General features: G+C 32.8%; 1 non-coding gene across 1 annotated transcript; it reads right to left on the bottom strand.

The window, feature by feature from the left end:
* Positions 1-2,721: 2,721 nt before the first annotated feature.
* Positions 2,722-2,793, bottom strand: TRNAE-CUC (transfer RNA glutamic acid (anticodon CUC)). Its single transcript has one exon. It is a non-coding gene; the product is annotated as a tRNA-Glu (tRNA).
* Positions 2,794-16,944: the final 14,151 nt, after the last annotated feature.

Genomic DNA, 16,944 nt, shown 5'->3' with positions numbered 1-16,944 from the left:
AATTCTTCAGTTTGAGTTTGTTGTATGATTTAATAATTTTTCTAAGTTGGTGTTATGGTTGTTTTTGGTACTGCAGATAATTCATTTTCATATATCTTTAAATAATGAGAAGATTCTAAGAAATTGATGCATGATACCCGAGAGAAAAGTTTATTTTGTCAAATAAAAATATAGTTCTTTATTACTTCTATTATACATCACTGACTTTTTCTTCAATCCACTCGGTGTACAGAATGTATAATATTTTGTTTAATTTTAACTTAAACACTGGATGTCTAAGAAAAACATATTATTCATGTTTATTTAATCTCTCAAAAAAATAAAAAACTCCTAGTGCTTATCTCATCCTTTCTCGAACATTCTTTATGAGTTAGGTGTTGTTTATCGTGTTTTGATGGGTTCGGTGCTCTTTATCATGTTTTGATGAGTTAGGTGTTGTTTATCGTGTTTTGATGGGTTCGGTGCTCTTTATCATGTTTTCATGGGTTAGGTGTTGTTTATCAGGTTTTGATAGGTTAGGTGTTGTTTATCGTGTTTTGATGGGTTAGGTGCTGTTTATCATGTTTTGTGTTTATCAGATAAACCACGAGTATTATTATTGTGTTTCGTATCTGGCATGACCTGATAGTCAGAGGGCTCAACTCGCAAAATGTGGACTGTACGTTCTAATCCATCACCAAACATAATCCACCTTTCAGTCATTCTAATTTAATACTCAGTTCCACCTGTTGTTGCTAAAAGTAGCCTCAGAGTTGGCGGTGGTTAGGACTAACTTGTTTCTTTCATCTAGTTTATCACGTCTCTATTATGCTCGGCCATTGCAGGTGGGCCCCGAGTAGAATTACAAGAAATTCAGTAAAGAAACAATTGTTCTATGTTCTACGAGTTATAAATTTATCTATGTGTAAGTTATTGTATTGATTTGGAACGTAGAACTGAGTCTCACAAAAATAAGAAGAACTAATAAAAGATAAAGTTATTTCAGTTCTGTGTGTAGCATTTGGATGTTTTTTTATAGGTACATCTTAGAAATATAAAAAATATTCATACCAACTACTTTCAAATAAAAACAAGTGATGTTTGCATTGAAGCTTTTGACAAGTCTGACATCTGACAGTAAGTCGAATAAAGATTAATTCGATTGGGAAGAAAATATTCTGAAGACTTGTACTTTTTTCGGTTGTCTCCTCTTACTAGTTTATGTAATTCTAAAACGTCTCAAGATATGACAGTTAGATATCAAACTTTGTTTATGTGTTACGTATTTCACATAATATAATGAAAGCTTACACAGTGTTTACAGAAACTAGTTATTCATTATGGAAATGTATAGTTTCGAGCTTTCTAAACCTTTTTCTGGCACGCATATAAGTAATTTAGATAATGGCTTTTAACATATTAATGGATAAAATATTTTATACAGTGTTTTGGAATAAATACCATTAAGTGAGAAAATACTTTGACTAACGTGGGAGTACTAATACTAACTAAAATAGACACTTAGTCTTCAAACCCGTTTCGAAGAAATATAATTCTTTATTACTTCTTACAAGTCAAAATCTTTGATATTATTTAAAACGATTCTTTATTTGTTTGTTTTGAATTTCGCGCAAAGCTACTCGAGGGCTGTCTGCGCTAGCTGTCCGTAATGTAGCAGTGTAAGACTAGAAGGAAAGTAGTTAATTATCACCAAAGCTACTCGAGAGCTGTCTGCGCTAGCTGTCCGTAATGTAGCTGTCCCACGGCTGAAGGAGCGAGCATGTATGGAGTTATGGGAAATTCGAACCCGCGACTCTCAGATTACAAGTCGATTGCCTTAGCCACCTGGCCATGTCGGGTCGTTTAAAATGACTGCTTCAATACTACAAACTTCGTAATATACAATTCCAACGTGATGGGAGAAAGAACATTCTTCAGTGTTATATAATTCCAACGTGATGGGAGAGAGAACGTTCTTCAGTGTTATATAATTCTAACGTTATGGGAAAGAGAACGTTCTTCAGTGTTATATAATTCCAACGTGATGGGGAGAGAGAACGTTTTTCAGTGTTATATAATTCCAACGTGATGGGAGAGAGAACGTTTTTCAGTGTTATATAATTCCAACGTGATGGAAGAGAGAACGTTCTTCAGCGTTATATAATTCTAACGTGATGGGGAGAGAGAACGTTCTTCAGTGTTATATAATTCCAACGTGATGGGGAGAGAGAACGTTCTTCAGTGTTATATAATTCCAACGTGATGGGAGAGAGAACTTTCTTCAGTGTTATATAATTCCAACGTGATGGGAGAGAGAACGTTCTTCAGTGTTATATAATTCCAACGTGATGAAAGAGAGAACGTTCTTCAGTGTTATATAATTCCAACGTGATGGGGAGAGAAAACGTTCTTCAGTGTTATATAATTCCAACGTGATGGAAAAGAGAACGTTCTTCAGTGTTATATAATTCCAACGTGATGGGGAGAGAGAACGTTCTTCAGTGTTATATAATTCCAACGGGATGGGAGAGAGAACGTTCTTTAGTGTTATATAATTCCAACGTGATGGGGAGAGTTTGTTTGTTTGTTTGTTTTGGAATTTCGCACAAAGCTACTCGAGGGCTATCTGTGCTAGCCGTCCCTTATTTAGCAGTGTAAGACTAGAGGGAAGGCAGCTAGTCATCACCACCCACCGCCAACTCTTGGGCTACTCTTTTACCAACGAATAGTGTAAAACGTTCGTTCCCATGCCGGGAATTGAACCCGGGCCTCCTGGATGAGAGCCAGGTATCCTACCCACTAGACCACATGGGATTATAAAGTCATCATCACCCGGTATTCCCGATGGGGAGAAAGAACGTTCTTCAGTGTTAAAATAACTATTAACGATCAACTTACCCCCTTTCCAGATAAGAAAATTCATTTTTATTGGTACACAATGGACTTTTAAACCCTGGCTTCAAGTTAGTCCAATAACAAACCATTCCAGCGCATTCAAAATATGTCCTCAAGGAAGTTTGAAACAGTACAGTTAAAGTCAGTTAAAGCATTTGTGGTGAATGAAAATGTACAGTTTTCTTAATTTCATCTTTGTTAAAATTATTATTGTTAAAGTTTAGTAAGTGAACAGCACTCGAAGAATATATAATACAATTTTTACTTGTGTCAAAAATTTCAAACTTAAAAGCAACGGCAGTTTTAATCTCTAAAAGGATGAATACTGTGAAGATAGTTTAATTTAAGTATAATTAAACACACGTTTAATTACAATGCCCGTGGAAGTCCTAGAAATAATATTTTAGAGATCTAGGTTGTGAGACATAAACACCGATACAAAAGATAGTTGTGAAGGGCTACCGTGGAACTATTTTTACGTTTGTTAATTGTGATTTATATAGTAAGGATATATGTGATTAACTTTTTCATATTTTGTTTTGCTTTTGCAGAGAGACGTGATAGCAGTAACAGTCAATTTCTGAACGTATCCACTAAGAACCTAAATTATACAAAACACCCATGTCGGTGCTCTTTGGTCTATGTAGTAGAGTGCTTGTAGCGAATGTAGTAATCCGAAAACACTTGATGGTGTAACATCGCTACTCTCAGAACTATAAATGTTGGTGCTAGTTCTCAGATTAGACTAAATCATTCTTTTTTATTGATGTTCAGCCATCGATAGCGAGGCTTAAGCCGTACTGCTAGGTTCGAATTATTATTTCATTGTGTGAGTACAGAACGAGAGAGAGGGAATGTAAACGAAAAATAGTTCCAGTTCTTTATCAAGTTTTCATGATACTCAAATAGCGCACACTGGTATTGCGCATGTGTTGGCTTGATCGAGTTATATGTAACAGCAGTTATACTCTCTTGGGAGAACGGTTTCAATTCCGTTTTTCACGTCAAACTATCGGACAACGAAATTAAACAAAACAGAGAGAACTCTGTCTAAAGGTTTAAAATAATATGTAATCACGGTTGTCTGTTTCTGAATTCAGGAAAAACCATCGAACCACGTAAATTTATAGAAAAAACACACCCTTCAATGATACCTTCTTAAAATAAGCAGGTATTAGTATATAGTTAAGCATGTTTTGAAATAAGCAGGTATTAGTATATAGTTAAGCATGTTTTGAAATAAGCAGGTATTAGTATATAGTTAAGCATGTTTTGAAGGTAAAGTACATTATATTTTAAAGTTTTTATTCAATTCAACAAACAAACAAATGTGTATTGGCTCAAAAGTTATATTTTAGTGCTTGATATAAGATTTAAAGTAGTTTATAATATAGACAATAAAAACCTTTTTTAGTTTCCGGATAATGAAGAAATTTGTTGTTTGTTTTTCATATTACAAACTAGTTTAAATGTTATATCAGTCACTGGAGCCTAACCTTTGAGCCAATATATATTTGTTTGTTTTAATATTATTTAGAATATACTTTGAAATATAAATTAATTTAATAATAGGTTTTAATAACAAAACCTGTTTTTCTTAGCAGTTACTTCACGTAAAGAATAACTTTATGATACAATATAAGTTTAGGTTTAGGTATATGAATTAATATAGTCAATTTGTTAGAGTCGCATTGTTTCTCTAAATAGACGCTAATACTCCATTCTGCTCAATCTGAAATCTCATTACTTATTATAGATACATTTTTAAGTTCCTAATCATACATATGTGAATGAAGCTATACCTCGTTTTAAGCCACATTTTCTAAATGTGAAACTTTTCTTTCACGAAACAAATGAGTGACAAGTTACTTTTCGCAAGCAACGGTAGAGGTAGTACAAACAAATAAATATTTAATCGGTTTCTGTCCTATACTATTAAAATAATGGTTTAATAAGTCTGAAATCGTTTCTTGTTTGTTTGTCTTCAATTTCGCGCAAAGTACACATAGAACTATAGGGCTATCAACTAACTAACACTTTCTCTTTATTTGGAGATTGGAGGCAGGATTTATCATTACCTGTTTTATCTTGACTGAAGAGATTGTTTATATATTTGTTTCAAAGCAACGTAATATTCTTTCTGATGTCCACTCATGTAACAATGATTATTAAAGTAAAATTTATTAATACTGTTACACTAAACATGAATTCTACTATAAATAGGTCACTTTCATATTTTCTAAATGTCTTTTTTTGTTCCAAAATCAAATTTATAAAACTCTATACTGTAAAATTGTTCATATATTTGCTTGTGGTATTGACGCAAGTTTTCAAACAACTAAACCTACGATCACCATGGAACTCTCTAATCCCCCTGACTAATAACTAATAATATTTTAACGGTCATTTTAATTTCCTCGTGCTACTACCTTTATTCTCTACTCCAGAGCGCCTAGAAACCAATAAGGCTAAGTGAAAGTTTAGCAACTTTTATGCCAGTACTTAATAGACCTTCATTGCAAATGATGCAGATGCACGCCGCCTCTCCATCCCCTTGAAACCAACTAAATGAATACAACGATGGCACATTTTCCTTTTGTTAAGTGATGTATATGGCAAATCTCATAAGTTACTCCCCAGATTCTTAAAATACAATTATCTTAACTTAAACAAAAAATGTAAGGTTCTGATGAAGTGGCAAAGCTAAAAACTTGAGCAAATAAACTGATAAACAACGTTTTACAACATACCAAAAAATATCTCATTATAATGTGCTCCAATGGCACAATGGTATGTCTGCAAGCTTATAATGCTAGAAACCGGGTTTCGATAACCGTGGTGGGCAGAGCACAAATAGCTCTTTGTTTAGCTTTGTGCTTAATAACAAATAACAACAACTGAACAAATAAGAAACTTTGGAAGGTACCATGGAGTTCAAGGTGGTTTCGTTGATTCTTACAGCTATTTCAAAATTACTTTAAACTGTGTACTTAGGCTTTAATATCTTTTAACTGACAATAAGAGTTCGATTCGTTTCACTCTTACAGCTTAAATAATCTACATCTCTTAATCTGAAGAATTCGCTATTAGATGCCGAAAGGTAGCGAAACAATAAAAATGATGTCTTATTTACGATAAATATTGTTTTTTTTTCCTTAGGCCCACATCAAGAACAACTGAATGGAATTCGATTAAAAAATAACGATAAAAACAATAGATCACACTTAGTAGCACTGAATTCTTTCATGAATTGAGTGTCGTACATAATTGTAATGCAGATGACTCTAGCAATGTTATTAACTTCTGGGAATAGCTCTACGGTTTCTTAATTAAATAATAGGTTGAATAGTTGCCAACTTTTTATATGTTTTTATTTAAAAAAGGCTAACGTTTCGAGCTTGCACTCTTCGTCGAATCGTACAGTTTTAAAAAATGCGCAGAATTCAAAGAACTTGCGTGCGTAGAATTTGAAATGTTGAGCGTAAACATTCTAAGTCTGTTTGCCTTCTGGGCGTGTTACCAACTAAATATTATTGTTTAAACAAAGAGTTTTTTTTAAAACTTCAACCATGTCAATAAGAAACGTCAATTAGACAATAAACGTTTCGTATATTGTGACAGTATATGTTTTCCCGAAAAGTAGATAATTTATTTTGTGACCACTTTAGTAACTCAAATATAATCAGTTCAAAAATTATGTGAATGTGCAACACGCGAAAACTTCCTTGAAAAACCTCCTTTTGGCCAATTTAAAAAGAAAAATTAATTTTGCGGGAAAACACATCTCCATAAAAAAGATCCTCACGTTGCAGAAAGAATATTATTTTCGAATTAGGGAAAATCCGTTATTAAAAACAAAGTAACTTTTATGAACTTTAAATTCGCAGGCCTGCGTTACGTTTCCACCACAATAGTTTTTTGTTATTCCATAAACTTTCAGTGAAGAAGCAGTCAGTAAGTTTTGTTTTGTAGAGAATTTTTAGAATTGAATAAAACTCTAACTAAAATATTAGTTTTGATATTCGTTATTCAGTTTTTAATAGTGTGACGTGGAATATATTTACACGTACAGTTGCTTTACATATATGATTTATTAAATGTATGCAGTTGCATTCCCACAAGTAATAATTGTTTTCATAAATATTTTCATTTCTATGGTTTTGGATACACTCCAATGGTCAAATGCTACAAGCGTTTACTCACATTATATTGACATGGAGCTTTGTAACACTTACAGTCATTTTATATTTTAAGTAGGTCACTTTTGTGACAGTGATAACAAGCCACTTTGTGCATTACGACACCTCAAGGAACAGTTTCGATTCAGTTCTGTTAAATGAATGACATACAAGATTAGTGAGAGAAATTAGCTCATGCCTTAATTTCGTATTGACCATAACCGTACTTTTCTTCTTATTTGAAGACAATACGAACATACCCGACTTTAATAAATTATAAAGTGTATATTTTATAGAATAAAACAGAAACTTCTTCAGTCACAAAAAAAAAAATTAAAATAAATGAAAGACATTATGTGGCACGTGAACTAAATAAACACGAAATTCTGAGAAAAAAAAATGTTTAAAAGTGAGAAATTAATTCCATTCGTTCAATTTGTTTTCAGTTTTTGCAATATTTCATGAAATTATTAACTAATTTATGCATTTATTCTTTTTGTTTAGAGAGCACAAAGTTAAGTACAGAACTTGAATAAAAAAAAAACTTTAGTTTATTGGCAAAAAAAGTTCCGTTGGATGTCAGAGAAAAAATGGAAAATAATTCACTTATCTGTACAATCGTCGTAGTCACCATAAAAGTAAACTTATTAAAAGTTAATGGTTCATTAAGCTTGTATTAGTGTAAAATCGTTGTGTTATTTATTAAAGTATTACATTTGTGATTGACGCATCAATTTCCTTCAATTAAAGGTAATATATTCATTAATTAATCTGTCAAGAGATTTATCATATGCAAAGTAAAAAAAAACGCGTATTTATTTAATTACACAAAAGATATAAATATAATTAAAATAGTTCATAGTTAGTTGTCTCGTAAAACTCTCTACAATATTACTTGCTTTTTAAGGATGTGATAGGACGTATTAGATCAAATGTTGCGAATTACATGTATGCTTTTTGTTTTTGAATTTCTTGGAGGAACTTTTAAAACAAGATAGAAATAAACCACCTTCTATCGATTTAATGCCCCCCAGTGGCACAACAGTGTGTCTGCGGACTTAGAACGTTAGAATCTGGATTTTGATACCCGTGTTGGGCAGAGCAGGGATAGTCCTGCTTTGTGTTGCTTTGTGCTTAATTACAAACAAAGAGAAAAAGCCGATTTAGTGAAATAAATGAAAATTTTATTAGAAAGAAAAAACTACATTTGAAAACTTCAGTTTATTTAAATCATATGATTAATTTCCTGTTACTTATTTTAATAAATTAAAGACACATAACAAGAACATAAAACCTCAATTACTGATTCTTAATGTTGTCAGCTGGGTCATTAATTTTTTTGGGAAGAAACATTTGTTACAGAGAACATGAAAATAACACATTGAAACTATATATAAGATACTTAACTTCAATAACTAGACAATTCGCTCTGTTTTCTTACAACAAAAAAATTGTTCTTCCTATATCACCGTGTAACCTACAAATTAAACACAAGAGCTATATTCCTACTTGTGAAAGTTGATCTTACCGCTAGGTTTGATTTGATTTTTTACCACTACGTTGTCCAAACAGAGATGAATAAGTCTCAGTAAAGATAAAAAGAAACACATTTAATATTAAGGTAAATAGGTAATATATTACATACACAAAATTGTTGATGAAAATTTATCTCTTTAATACGTAGAAAAACTGTCCTTGAAATAAACTGTCATTAAACATTTATATGGTAAAAGGCTTAGAGTGTAAGAGCTTGAAGTGAGGTATAATAAGGTATTAAGAAATCAATAATCTATAACTTAAAGATACTGACCTAATGGCCTATGTATAACTCCAAACAGAAAAACTTTGAAAAGATTCAAAACTCTGTAGTTTTGGTCTGTAAATTTTATGTTTCTCAAATAAGAGCGTTTCCAGTTTTGAATACATTTAGAAGGTTACTTGGGATGCGAAATAAAGTTTCTTTTTAGTATATTTATATCTCTAATATCTCTAACTCAGATTATGACGGGCGGGAACCACAGTTATTCGCTCATCACACGGAGTTTAAGATTAGAAGGCCTTACTTATGATCTCAAGCTTTGCGGTTTCACTTAATTGTACGATGTAGCTTTTCAACAGTTTCATCTGAGTCAAATTAATAAAAACTACATCACAAGACACTCGTAGCTCTGGAAATGTAACTTAAATAACATAAAATAGTACTTGTAACCTTACAGGACCATATTTTATGAATAAGTGTAATATGCTTGTAACGGCGGAAGCGTAATTTTACACCTGGATAATTTAAGAAAATAGCTCTAAACACATTTGTTACTCTAATTGTGTAAATTAAAGGAATAGTACAATGTAGGGCACTTGCAATTCTAGTAGCGTGATTTATAGCAATAGAACAGTATAGAGCATTTGTAACTGCATTAGCGTAATTTATAGTAATAGCACAATACAGGGCACTTGTAACCTCACAGTATCGTTATTTGCAGGAATACTATAAACTAAGTCATTTACTTCGTGATGTAAAGGTATAATACAAGAACACTTTAAAATACAGGATATTGTTATTTTGTTGACCAATATGGTGGAAGCATTTCCCTCCGTGTAATTCTAGTGACTCTTCAGAAAATATGGATTTTTTTTTGTTTTGTTTTTTTTAATTTCGCACAAAGCTACTCGAGGGCTATCTGTGCTAGCCGTCCCTAATTTAGCAGTGTAAGACTAGAGAGAAGACAGCTATTCATCACCACCCACCGCCAACTCTTGGGCTACTCTTTTACCAACGAATAGTGGGATTGACCGTCACATTATAACGCCCCCACGGCTGAAAGGGCGAGCATGTTTGGCGCGACGGGGATGCGAACCCGCGACCCTAAAATTACGAGTCGCACGCCTTAACGCGCTTGGCCATGCCGGGCCATATGGATTTGAATAGTAGGGGAAATTCTCTGATTAAGTTCCTACACACTCGTTCTGACTATGTTTCATTTACCATTTAGTTTATTAAACTAAATTTATTATTAAACTAGTCTTACACTGATAAATTAGGGACGGCTAGCGCAGATAGCCCTCATGTAACTTTGCGCGAAATTCAACAACAAACAAACATAAAACTAAAGGTAGCAAATTTATTTAAAGGTTGTAGATCGAAGAGCAAAAAAAGAATAAAAAATAGTAATAAGTTTCCGCAACAGCACAGAATAATTTCGCACATCATTAAGTTAGCGACGACTAGAGACGTCTATTGTTTTTTTAATAAAACAAGTAAGCTACATCAAAACAAAAACTTCGTCATTTAAAGGAGGAAAAGAAACAAAATTATTTAAGCTAAATTTAAGCTAAACATGTTAAATAATGAGGAAAACGAATTTTGAAAAAAAAATGGAAATAAAACTTTTGATAAACATTAATAAAAAAACGTGAACAAAATAAAAATTTGCATCTTTAATACGATATTTTATTACTTTTTAATCGGTATACCCTATCTGATGTTTATAAAACATTTAAATGTACCATTTGTCGTATTAATCATTTCCTATTCACTAAATGAAAACCATTACATTTAAGATAACAAGGGAAAAAAAACCTAAGCTCGAGTGATAGTTTACACTCTCGAAAGTCGAGAATATTATTATCACACTTGTATACCACTTTTAATTATTACATTTTATAATTTCAGATAAGTGGTATTACAGTGGTACATTCACGATGTATTATTTTCGTGTCTCTTACTTATCTATATGTCTAAACTGAAATTCAACAAGGGTGTTCTCGTGTCCATCGACCCTCTGATTCACTGGCTAACACACTCGTCCCGTTGCTGTAAAATCGCGTGAAGCCGTGAGGGCGTTATAAGAGTTGCAATCAAATCCCACGAGTTGCTGGCAGGTTTGTTAACTTGGTGCCTTCCCACTAGTCTATCATCTCAAAGTTAGGAACATTTCATACAGATGGTATTTATATCGAGTAAACTGGGATGGACGATAACTGCCTGTTGTAAAAAACACAAGTGCAGAGGACGACGTTTCGAAAGTTTACATTTTTCTGGTATTTATATCGAGTAAACTGGGATGGACGATAACTGCCTGTTGTAAAAAACACAAGTGCACAAGTGCAGTAAACTGGATGACGATAACTTCGAAAGTTTACATTTTTTTTCGAAGCGTCGACCTCTACACTTGTGTTTCTACAACAGCCAGTCGTCGTCTATCCCAGTTTATCCATCATGAATACACTGCCTAAACAATCCGTCAAAGAATACTTGTGTAGTCTTACATAAAACATTACAAGAAAATAAATGAACCGTTCCACAAACCCACCTTAACCTAGTGAAACACATATGATTCATATTTGTTATAAAATTGTTCTTTGTAGTTTTATTTTGTTGAGTTCTAACAACAGATTCATATCAAATGACTATTGTTTTTGCACCTTAAAAATCATATGGAAAATACATAAACGTTAAACGTCCAAAATGTATTTATTTTACAAAAATGCAACTAAAATGTCAGCAACAGAAACTCTAAAAGGCAAACGACAGTTTAATGAGAACATATAAAAACACTAACTAGTTAATGTCACATCGTAGAAAGGTTAAAGGATAGTTTGTTGGAACACATAAGAAACTGGCTGGTCAACGTCACATCCCAGAAAAGTTAAAGGATAATTTGTTGGGATGCATAAGAAACTAATTGGTTAACATCATATCCTAGAAAGTTAAAGGATAGTTTGTTGGGACGCATAAGAAACTAACTGGTTAACATCATATCCTAGAAAGTTAAAGGGTAGTTTGTTGGGACACATAAGAAACTAATTGATTAATATCATATCCTAGAAAGTTAAAGGGTAGTTTGTTGGAACACATAAGAAACTAATTGATTAACATCATATCCTAGAAAGTTAAAGGGTAGTTTGTTGGGACACATAAGAAACTAACTGGTTAACATCATATCCTAGAAAGTTAAAGGGTAGTTTGTTAGAACACATAAGAAGATTACTAATCAGCTCTTCTAGAATGTGGCATTGATCAGCTAATTTCCTAGGTGTTCCAAAAGAAAAACAAAAAACTATCCTTTAACTCTTCCAGAAAAGTTGAAGGATAACTTGCTTGAGCACAAAAGAAACTAACTGGTTAACATCATATCCTAGAAAAGTTAAAGGATAGGTTGTTGGAACACATAAGAAACTAACTGGTTAACATCATATCCTAGAAAAGTTAAAGGATAGGTTGTTGGAACACATAAGAAACTAACTGGTTAACATCATATCCTAGAAAAGTTAAAGGATAGGTTGTTGGAACACAAAAGAAACTAGCTGGTCAACGTCATATCCTAGAAAAGTTAAAGGATAGGTTGTTGGAACACATAAGAAACTAACTGGTTAACATCATATCCTAGAAAGTTAAAGGGTAGTTTGTTAGAACACATAAGAAGATTACTAATCAGCTCTTCTAGAATGTGGCATTGATCAGCTAATTTCTAGGTGTTCCAAAAGAAAAACAAAAAACTATCCTTTAACTCTTCCAGAAAAGTTGAAGGATAACTTGCTTGAGCACAAAAGAAACTAGCTGGTCAACATCATATCCTAGAAAAGTTAAAGGATAGGTTGTTGGAACACATAAGAAACTAACTGGTTAACATCATATCCTAGAAAAGTTAAAGGATAGGTTGTTGGAACACATAAGAAACTAACTGGTTAACATCATATCCTAGAAAAGTTAAAGGATAGGTTGTTGGAACACATAAGAAACTAACTGGTTAACATCATATCCTAGAAAAGTTAAAGGATAGGTTGTTGGAACACATAAGAAACTAGCTGGTCAACATCATATCCTAGAAAAGTTAAAGGATAGGTTGTTGGAACACATAAGAAACTAACTGGTTAACATCATATCCTAGAAAGTTAAAGGGTAGTTTGTTAGAACACATAAGAAGATTACTAATCAGCTCTTCTAGAATGTGGCATTGATCAGCTAATTTCCTAGGTGTTCCAAAAGAAAACAAAAAAACTATCCTTTAACTCTTCCAGAAAAGTTGAAGGATAACTTGCTTGAGCACAAAAGAAACTAGCTGGTCAACATCATATCCTAGAAAAGTTAAAGGATAGGTTGTTGGAACACATAAGAAACTAACTGGTTAACATCATATCCTAGAAAAGTTAAAGGATAGGTTGTTGGAACACATAAGAAACTAACTGGTTAACATCATATCCTAGAAAAGTTAAAGGATAGGTTGTTGGAACACATAAGAAACTAGCTGGTCAACATCATATCCTAGAAAGTTAAAGGATAGGTTGTTGGAACACATAAGAAACTAACTGGTTAACATCATATCCTAGAAAAGTTAAAGGATAGGTTGTTGGAACACATAAGAAACTAACTGGTTAACATCATATCCTAGAAAAGTTAAAGGATAGGTTGTTGGAACACATAAGAAACTAACTGGTCAACATCATATCCTAGAAAAGTTAAAGGATAGGTTGTTGGAACACATAAGAAACTAGCTGGTCAACATCATATCCTAGAAAAGTTAAAGGATAGGTTGTTGGAACACATAAGAAACTAACTGGTTAACATCATATCCTAGAAAAGTTAAAGGATAGGTTGTTGGAACACATAAGAAACTAGCTGGTCAACATCATATCCTAGAAAAGTTAAAGGATAGGTTGTTGGAACACATAAGAAACTAACTGGTTAACATCATATCCTAGAAAAGTTAAAGGATAGGTTGTTGGAACACATAAGAAACTAACTGGTTAACATCATATCCTAGAAAAGTTAAAGGATAGGTTGTTGGAACACATAAGAAACTAACTGGTCAACATCATATCCTAGAAAAGTTAAAGGATAGGTTGTTGGAACACATAAGAAACTAGCTGGTCAACATCATATCCTAGAAAAGTTAAAGGATAGGTTGTTGGAACACATAAGAAACTAGCTGGTCAACATCATATCCTAGAAAAGTTAAAGGATAGGTTGTTGGAACACATAAGAAACTAACTGGTTAACATCATATCCTAGAAAAGTTAAAGGATAGGTTGTTGGAACACATAAGAAACTAACTGGTTAACATCATATCCTAGAAAAGTTAAAGGATAGGTTGTTGGAACACATAAGAAACTAACTGGTCAACATCATATCCTAGAAAAGTTTAAGGATAGGTTGTTGGAACACATAAGAAACTAGCTGGTCAACATCATATCCTAGAAAAGTTAAAGGATAGGTTGTTGGAACACATAAGAAACTAGCTGGTCAACATCATATCCTAGAAAAAGTTAAAGGATAGGTTGTTGGAACACATAAGAAACTAGCTGGTCAACGTCATATCTAGAAAAGTTAAGGATAGGTTGTTGGAACACATAATTGTCTATGAACTGCTAAGCTTATTTTCACTTTTGCCACCATGTTTTATCCAAAGATCACTGACCAAATCTTAATAAAGAAAGAGCACAAACACAGTTTGCAGTGAAAATAAACAGATGGTATACATATATATATATATATGTATAAAACTGCTAGTAAAAAATTATTATTTTTGTATTAAACTGTATTTTAAAGAGTTTTGATGTTTAAGAAATCAAATGCTGTTTCAGTAAAAGATACGATAAAATACAATTTAATGAATTTACAACAGTGTAAGAAACTGTCCTTACAATAAACTGTCCATAGCCGTTTATATGATGAAAGGTTTTAACAACTTGGGGTGTGTTACAATAAACTTCTGAAGTATTAATAACAATTTTGTTTAAAGTTTCCTGCATATTGATCGATAAACCTAAACATGGTTTCAGATCCCTGGTACCTTACCTTAGCCCTTAAACAACAAGTTTTCTCAAATGAATATGTGCACAATTTCAACTAATCTAACTTCGGAACCTAGATTAATTTAAGAATAGTTTGTCGGAACACTTAAGAAACTAGCTGGTCAACAATAAAACTCAGAGAAGGTCAAAGACGTTCCAGGTAGGAAAGAGAGGACGACAAAATATAAACATGAAACTATTAATCAGACACTAAAGGACAATTCATTAAATATAATTATTAGACGTACTTTTAACACAGTGGTGAGGTATTCACAAGTAGCAACGCAAACAGCCAAAACACATTTCATTAAATTAGGCATGGAATTTGAACCTGTAAATACAAAAAGTAAGGCTTACTGAATTTCAATATTTTTCAGTGAAATATTTTGAACACTTTTAGCTCTAAAACTAAAATAAATGGAACTTAGAAAGCGATTAATATGCGAATTAAGTTTTAAATATTGCAATTATAAGTATGATGCTTAATATAATTACTGAATATTTTAAACTTTGAAAACGCAAACAATTGTAAAATTCGAATTTTGTTTGTTTGTTCTCGCTAGTATCAGTGGAAGTCTACGGATTTACAACGCTAAAATCAGTGGTTGCTTCCCTCGGTGAGAGCCCAATGTGGCTTTGCTATAAGAAAAACACACACAAACATCTTGTTGTTGTTTTGCCATAGCAAAGCCACATTGGTCTATCTGCTGTGTTCACCGAGTGGGATCCAGCCGCTGAATTTTGCGCTGTAAACAGTAGACTTAACGTTCATGGGAACAGTTTGGATTGTTTGTCTATATATATTGTTACTATTAAACAGAAACAGTTTAGTTGCAAATTCAAAATTTGTTTGTTCCACTTACACGAGTGCCATGTTTATTTTTGATTTTGACTTTTCATGAGCATGGGGGGTACGCAGTTTATTTTTAAATGCCAACCATTTTATGTCAGTTATCTAATCGTATCAGTACACTGAATGGAATAAATATAACATAAACGTTTAGCTATTAATATTATAACTATAATAATAGAAAACTGAACAGTTTTTGTTTGGAGTTTTAAACTTTCATAAGTTTCCTAATTGTACTAGTACCATGTTAAATGTGATGTAGTTGTTTTCATATAATGTTTAACTGCTAATTTTTCCAGTTCGAAGAATGATCTGATAGTGTTCTAAGAATATACTGGTACAAAAGAGAAAAAAAACATGTCTTAATATTATATCTTAACTGCTAAATGTTTCGATTCAACGTTTTAAATGTATTGGTAATAAACAGAAAACGTTTCAGCCGAATGTTTTAACGGTTATTAAATATCAACTGACATTAAACGTGTTTCAGTTGGAGAAAGAACAGCTGTTAACATAGTTACTGATCACAAAATTGTTTTGATTGAACAGTCTAATTGTTTCTTGTCTGTCGAAGATGAAACGTGCACAATTTTTCAAATTCTGAAGCTTCTTTTTCGAGACTTTCGACCAGATCTCTTGTAGACTTTCTCTCCTCTAGAATGATTAAAAAATAAATAAATAAACATTTGAAATATGCATATCAAACATTATCTCAACATGAACCAACATAATGGCTGTTTACCATTCTCTTTTAGAGCTACTAGGAATAAAGAGCGATTATTTGAAATCATATTTCTGCTTGAAACCTATTCCAGAAATGTGTATAACAAGGCGTTTGTTGACGTGTGCAAATGTGTCGAGGCTTATCGCAATGACGTCGTTTCTTTATAGTGTTAGAGAAGTTTCACTTATTTCTAGGCTCGGAAGATCGCGGGTTCGGATCCCCATTACTCCAACCATGCTCACCCTTTCAGCTGTGGGAGCATTCTAATGTGACGGTCAATCCCACTATTCGTTAGTAAAAGTGAGGCCCAAGAGTTGGCGGTGGGTGGTGAGTAGTTACCTTCCCTCTAGTCTTAGGGAAATATAGGTATCGAACACCAATACTTGTTGAAATGCTTCAGCCGAAAACGAACGTTGTATTTAAGCATTCTTTGAGCATAGAAAAGTCAGAAAATCTATATATCAGTTTCCAAACAGTAACTAAATTAGATCCCAGATTTCAGAAAACTTACGTAAGTCACGGAAAAC

Source organism: Tachypleus tridentatus, chromosome 2 (assembly GCF_004210375.1).
Source record: "Tachypleus tridentatus isolate NWPU-2018 chromosome 2, ASM421037v1, whole genome shotgun sequence".
Lineage (NCBI taxonomy): Eukaryota > Metazoa > Arthropoda > Merostomata > Xiphosura > Limulidae > Tachypleus > Tachypleus tridentatus.
The sequence above is the reverse complement of the archived record's forward strand: the minus strand, read 5'-3'. Positions and strand labels throughout refer to the sequence as shown.